Raw genomic sequence first — 8213 nt, forward strand, 5'->3', positions numbered from 1 at the left:
TCTGAGGATGGGCTTGGGCAGTCAGAGACTCCCAGGGACATTCCCCAGTAAAAGTCCATATACAGCACGTTCCTGTTGAACGGCACGGCACGATTTTTTTCTTTGATGTATGGTATGTCGACCCACACATACACCTCCACCATCTCCTTAGCATAGCCATATGAGGATTGGATATAGATGTGTCTACCTGTCTCATCCTGGCGTTACTAAGCTTTTTCTCACCATTTGGGTGGTGGTGATATTGTCATGGAAGATTTTCGCCAATTTTCCGTTAACAGTTCCGTCCATCACCTCAAGGGTCTAAGTAAGTGGATTCTTTCCAATGTTGGAATGTTTCTTACCACTTGAGCTCACACCTGCTATGTAACCTGGCTTCGGTTATGCCTTGCAATCAGCTGCACGATGACCTGGCTTACCACAGGTGTTTCACTTGTGCACATGCTTGTTGGAGGAGTTTCCCTCCCCCCTCCCGGCATACCGGTCTTAGGCTTAGCTCCCTGGCCAGTACCATGTAACATGATGATGCTTCTCGTGCGGCTTCACCCCTTTCACCTGTCTCCTGGCCCCAGCCCACAGATCACCTTGCTTGGCCATAGACAGATTTGACACAACCTCCTGCTCTTTGAGCTAGACGTGGAGAGACGATTCGCATGCTTCTAAGAACTGTTCGTGAATCATCAGTTGATAGAACTCCCTGCTCCCAGGAGCATTCTCCATGAGTTCACAGTAACGGTTTAGACTCGATTGTAACCGCTGTAACATGAGCACATATGTCTCCCCTTTTTGCAGTTGAGCCCAACGGAAGTTCTCCAACATCCGGTCTGCAGTGATGCCAAAACTGTTCAGCAGCGCTGTTGTTAATGTCTCGTAATCTCCGCGCTGGTAGGGACCCAGACTGTGATAAATGGTCAGTGTCCAACCCTTTATCAACACACTAAGAGCAAGTGCCCACTTTGATCTTTCCCACCCTCAACCATTGGCGTGACCTTCGCAACGTTTGATGTATACATCCATTGAGTCGCCCCTCTCATCAAAGTTAGCTAGTTTAGGTGGTTTGACAGTCTTACCTTGTTCAACGTTAGTCTCTGCTGAACGGCCGCTTGTCTGGTCATCCTGCCTCGCTTGTAACTGCATGAGAGCTATGCGTTCAGTACTCTCTCTGTTCTCCTGATCAGTCCAGAGTTTGATTTCCCTGTTCTGCTGATCGGTCCAGCGTTTCATAGCTTGATCTGCCACTTTATTCCCTTAGAATTCCAACCCCCTAACATTGTTACAGTATTCCTCTAAGGTGAATAAGATTCTTCACCATAGAAACCCCCAACTGAGTATTTAAAGGGCTAGATTCCTGCACGACTCCGTTTTCTCTCGCAGCGTGCGTGATACTAGAGACATCATTCTCGGTGACGTCACCCACAGGGGGGTCTCTACCTCCAAGTTGTCTCTTACTTGGGTCTCTCTCCCACTGTGTTATCTCTCACCGGGGGTGTCACCACCGATAGCCTCATCCAGTATGATAAGACTCGTGCATGCCACCTCAGTACTACTCTGCATGTGTGCTTGTAGGATCCTCTCTTCCGTGGCCCGTAAATGCTACTCCACTCATTCCTTACACTCTTTCTCAGTAAGAGTGTCATAGTCGACAGGTCTACGAGCGGTCATGGCCAAGCAAAGATACAGGTAGTGCTGGTTTAACTGTCCACACTCAGACATACTGGTGGTGTGTGTGTACCTAACATGGCATTAAACTTCCTGTTAATACTGCTCGTCACGTTTGAATTTTCAGAGAAATTTAAGTGCGAAACTTTACAACCTAGCTCCTAGGTTCGAACTAAGTCAATCACGTTGGGCACCATAAATGGGGTTTTATATTTTACTTTCCCGACTGCAATGCCTGCGTCACCAATGTACATATGGAAGACGTTTCACGAAGCTGTCGGAATCCAGCAGAGAAAATACGAGAGGAACTGTACAGGTCCTGGGAGCAAGGTCGAGTTAGAGTCCTTGAGGGTCTCTTCTCAGACTAGCCTCACCTGGTCCTGCTCCATGTTGGTCGTTGGAATCTCCTCAATGATTGAAACACTTTTAGGGATTCCTAAGGTTCTCATCACATTTGTAGTTTAGTGAATAATAGACAACTCGGTGTTGAAGACACCTGGAGTTGAAGGCTGAAGTAATAGTTAGCAGTATGCAGAAGTGGTTCAACGGAAACACCACTTAAAGTTTACTAGTAGTTTATTTACAAACTTAACCACTAACACAAAGGGTGCTTGATTTACTTAAGATATGCGTCAAAAAGGCTATGGTTGCATTAGCGAGACTCTTGACGTCTGACTAATTGATTCGGATCCACTCATGGAGAATCACGTAACTTAACACAATTGACATCTAACTCTTTCCCGATTGTTACACGACAAACCATTAACACGGCAAACCTAACTGCCGGTGTGCAAAGGGGTCACAGGAGTTCCAACCGGATACTCGGGTAATGAAGATGTGCAATAAATCAACAATGGCACTGTCAATGGGACAGGCAATAATCATGCACAATAATAATGTCACACAATAACTAAATGTGTGGTGTATGTTAAGCTCACATTCACAGACGAGTGAAATGTCATGATACCACACAGATAAACACGCATACACCGTCGGGTGTCTCCACCAGTACCTGGGTCAGGAATGAGAAGGAAGAACTGTGGTTGATCCCTCAGATCAACGCACAGACAGACACAATAATAAAACACAACGCAAGATCTTGTACTTACATGACCTCTCCTATTCACTCACTCAGGCACATTTATGAAAGAACTCATAGGTGGCCTGACAGCTGGTTTCACTCGTTACGAAGCAAGACCATTGACGACAGGCTTTCATAACAAACCACACTTGACATGGAGGGTACTCGCAGGAGGGTGTACTGTATGCCTAACAGACAGACACACACACACACTTGATGGCACTGGTGGTGAGTAAGGTGGTGACGTCACGTAGTAGAATGAGACAGGGCGAGTGGCAGCTTGAGGCGATTTCACATTCTAGACTGAGTGGCGGCTGGCGGCAGCAGATTATATGGTACCATGCGGTGCACTGTGGTAAGAGTTACACACAGATTACTTAAGCTGCGGCACTAAAGTCACTCTAGGTTACTCACAGACTATCTCAATTTGTCACCAAGGGTTACCTGATACCAGTCTGTCTCGCGCAGGTGATTTGTCACTCTAGAAGAATAAACAATATAGTCATGATCGCAATTCCAGGCGAGCGATGGTATATCGAAAAGATGTTGAGTTTAACTTGACAGTGAGGAATGGGTGATGATCTGTCTATTGGCCGAATACACAGAAGGACACGACCACCATGTACAGACTTCCTCACATGAATACCCTTGCCAGTGGTTGCAGGGCTCCTCGTGGGTATCACAAACACAAGGTCTAGAAGTGACCAATGGTGTCGCAGGAAAGGTGCCGGAACCAATGATATTGATCGTTACATGGTCGGTAGCAGAGGTGACGTCATGAACACGTTACGACCACGTCACAGTTGTTATTCTCCATTGCACCGATTGAGGCTGACCCCAGAGGTCAGATCATATCTGTCCTCTCGCTGGTGTCCCCTCTCTACCACGCCTTTCACCTTAAACTGTGTGCTTCCTGACTTCATGGCATGAATGCTTAATTCCTCTGTATCTAATTTACCCTTGGGCATATGGTGGCCTCCTTATTATAAAAGTATTCCTAGTTATGTGGACATGCTGGGGACACCCCGCATGACAGTTTAAATCCAGAGGTTAACAGAGATTGCGCCCTATGCATGACTAGGTGCACTGTGCACTGCAATGAGCCATTCAAATCAGCTGTGGGATATCTTGAGAGACCATACTCTCACACATAACTAGGTGAAATGCACCACTACAATTCAGATACATGCCCGAGGAGGAGCTTGATCCCCCTGTACATAAATTGTTGGATCCAGCAACTCTAGGCATTGTCCCTGAACAACCTAGTTCAGATGATGACTGGACTTACTAACAATACCTAGAATTAGTTGTTTACAGGGACAATCAATACTGGGTAAGGTTAGCATGGAAGCTGAATCATCTTCAGCAACCAGTAAACCATTTCAAGGCATAAAACCAATTAAGGTCACAGGTGATGGGCTTAAATAGATATCCTGAGAACTTGAAATTGTACCATGATATAATCCAACAACAACGTGATAACTAATTTATGGAGGTTGTAACTAATGACGACCCTAAGGAAGGACACTACCTGCCGCACCATGCAATATTGAAGAATTCAGCTACTACACCAATAAGGATGATATTTAACTGTAGTGCAGAGACCAAGCAGAATAGTGTTTCATTGAATGACTGCCTTCAAACTGGCCCTAGCCTGACTCAAAGGCTATACGACGTGATGTTAAAGTTCCATATAGGGACTTATGCATACACGACCGACATCTGTAAGGCATTCCCTAGAGTAGGTCTCCAGGAAGAATACCATAACTGCACAAAGTTTCTATGGATCAAGGATCCTAATGATCCAAACAGTGAATTCATCACGAACAGGTTTGCATCAATTTTAATTGGCGCTACTTCTTTGCTGTTTCTGCTTCAAAGTACCTTAGACACACACTTGAAGAGGACTAAATAGCCCAAGTAAAACTGAAATTAGCAACAACTTGTAGGCCAATTTCCAAGGAGCAACTAGCAGTGAAAGCAAACTGCTGAACATATTCCATGAGGCCAATCGAGAATTGGCCATGAGGCCAATCTCCAGTCATGGGTCTCCAATAATACCAATTTAAATCAACAGATCGAAACAGAATTTCCAGACTACAAGGCGTCGAATGGAATACAACTTCAGATCAGTTGACTATCAAATAAGTGGAGCCATATGACAAGTGGACAACATGTAGCCATATCCTAACAGATTTTGGAGGAATCATTGACAGCCTAATCAGGCCATAGTAACCATACAGCTAAGAAAATTATAACATTTGTAGTATTAATTACCTGTAGCTTGATATAAGCCACCATATGTGGTATAATTTATATGAAAGAGAAAATAAATATTCATGGTTTATTTATCTCCATCAATGTGGGATAACTGCGAACACTTGTGCCCAACTATGTGCAGGTAAATTCTGGAACGCTGAATCTTACATATAGTTCACTTAGAATCATAAATTTAATATTGAAGTAACTAAAGAACATCAAGTAAATTAAATACAAATTAAATATTCACAAAGAATAAAAACAAATAACTGCCTGCTAGGTTTACCCCATAGTAATAATAGATGATACAAATATATTAGGCAGGATATAAGAAACATTGATAGAAGAGCAAGAGAGGAGAGAAATACTTTAACAAAGGTACCTTAACTTTAGGGAGATAATAAGTACAGCAATGATGAAAGCTTAGCAAGATTAAGAGATAATAGAGAAGAATAAAGGCAACGAGAATGAGGAAGGACAGGTGAAAAACATGGATTGGGAGATATTAAAGAAATATATCAGATGTCATGGTTAAGTGGTAAAACGGTGAGAGACATACTGATGAGTAAGAATGAGTGGAATACTGAGGAAGATGGAAAGGCCAGCAAGAAATGGATTACAAAAATTGAAGTGTGAAAAGTATTGAGAAAGATGTTGAAATACGAAACTGAAAAACAGAAATTCAGGAACAGAGGTATGAGGACTGAGAGGTAGGAGACATCTCTACATGGAACATGCTGTAGAACACAAGCCTATGGGGACCCAGACGTACGAAACATCTCCTAATGGTAGATGTTGTATCAAGCCTATGGGGTGACCTTAAGGTGGTTGGTTTACCTTGAAGTGGTTTCGGGGCTTAGCGTCCCCACGGCCCAGTCGTCGACAATGCCTCCTCCAGACGTAGGAAGCATCTCCACAAGGAAGATGTTGTAGAACACAAACCTGTGGAGAACTAGAGGTAGTAGACATCTCTACAAGGAACATGTAGAACACAGACCTGTGGGGAACTAGAGGTAGTAGACATCTCTACAAGGAACATGTAGAACACAAACCTACAGGGAACTAGAGGTAGTAGACATCTCTACAAGGAACATGTAGAACACAAACCTACAGGGAACTAGAGGTAGTAGACATCTCTACAAGGAACATGTAGAACACAAACCTGTGGAGAACTAGAGGTAGTAGACATCTCTACAAGGAACATGTAGAACACAAACCTACAGGGAACTAGAGGTAGGAGACATCTCTACAAGGAACAAGTAGAACACAAACCTGTGGAGAACTAGAGGTAGGAGACATCTCTACAAGGAACATGTAGAACACAAACCTACAGGGAACTAGAGGTAGGAGACATCTCTACAAGGAACATGTAGAACACAAACCTACAGGGAACTAGAGGTAGGAGACATCTCTACAAGGAACATGTAGAACACAAACCTACAGGGAACTAGAGGTAGGAGACATCTCTACAAGGAACATGTAGAACACAAACCTACAGGGAACTAGAGGTAGGAGACATCTCTACAAGGAACATGTAGAACACAAACCTACAGGGAACTAGAGGTAGGAGACATCTCTACAAGGAACAAGTAGAACACAAACCTACAGGGAACTAGAGGTAGGAGACATCTCTACAAGGAACATGTAGAACACAAACCTACAGGGAACTAGAGGTAGGAGACATCTCTACAAGGAACATGTAGAACACAAACCTACAGGGAACTAGAGGTAGGAGACATCTCTACAAGGAACATGTAGAACACAAACCTACAGGGAACTAGAGGTAGGAGACATCTCTACAAGGAACATGTAGAACACAAACCTACAGGGAACTAGAGGTAGGAGACATCTCTACAAGGAACATGTAGAACACAAACCTACAGGGAACTAGAGGTAGGAGACATCTCTACAAGGAACATGTAGAACACAAACCTACAGGGAACTAGAGGTAGGAGACATCTCTACAAGGAACATGTAGAACACAAACCTACAGGGAACTAGAGGTAGGAGACATCTCTACAAGGAACATGTAGAACACAAACCTACAGGGAACTAGAGGTAGGAGACATCTCTACAAGGAACATGTAGAACACAAACCTACAGGGAACTAGAGGTAGGAGACATCTCTACAAGGAACATGTAGAACACAAACCTACAGGGAACTAGAGGTAGGAGACATCTCTACAAGGAACATGTAGAACACAAACCTACAGGGAACTAGAGGTAGGAGACATCTCTACAAGGAACATGTAGAACACAAACCTACAGGGAACTAGAGGTAGGAGACATCTCTACAAGGAACATGTAGAACACAAACCTACAGGGAACTAGAGGTAGGAGACATCTCTACAAGGAACATGTAGAACACAAACCTACAGGGAACTAGAGGTAGGAGACATCTCTACAAGGAACATGTAGAACACAAACCTACAGGGAACTAGAGGTAGGAGACATCTCTACAAGGAACATGTAGAACACAAACCTACAGGGAACTAGAGGTAGGAGACATCTCTACAAGGAACATGTTGTAGAATACAAATCTTCAAGGAATAATTTGAATAAAACATATGTGAAGGAGAAGTAGTGAGAGGAAAAGCAAGAAGGAAATATTTAAGAGGTGAGGAACAATATTACGATGTTTCAAATGACGAGAATTAATAAATGGTGACACGAGGTTTAATTAGGATATGTTGACATTGTGTCTAATAATAATATTGCCTTCATGTTTTTTATCATAAAATTATTTTCCCTGTATTATCACAAGTAATACTGTTTTCTCTGGTAACAGGGGGGCGCTCTCCTGAGTCAATATGGAGGAAGGTGATACAAGGAGGATACACCCGGCTCGCTCACCAGCTTCTGCAGAGAAACATAACAGGTACCCATAATATCTCCAGTAAGTTGCACCTTCAGTATTGAACTTGAGATTTTATATCCCGTCTTTCCCACTGACGGTCGTCAAATGGATTGACTCCTGTCCAACATTTTTATCTCACAAATATATATTAACTTGTGATTATTATGGTATATTGAGATTCAAATTTGTGTGCAGGTACTAGAAACTGCTGACTTATTTCTGTGTCATGCACATGTGTTGTGTAAATGTGTTTATTGTGTGTTATGTTTGTGGGTGTTTACGTGTGTTAGTATGCCCTCTGTGTTAAGTATGAAGCACCAGGAGGAGATAACGCTAGGATTTTCTTCTTGAACATTGTGC

This window comes from Procambarus clarkii, chromosome 7, assembly GCF_040958095.1.
Source record: "Procambarus clarkii isolate CNS0578487 chromosome 7, FALCON_Pclarkii_2.0, whole genome shotgun sequence".
Taxonomy (NCBI): domain Eukaryota; kingdom Metazoa; phylum Arthropoda; class Malacostraca; order Decapoda; family Cambaridae; genus Procambarus; species Procambarus clarkii.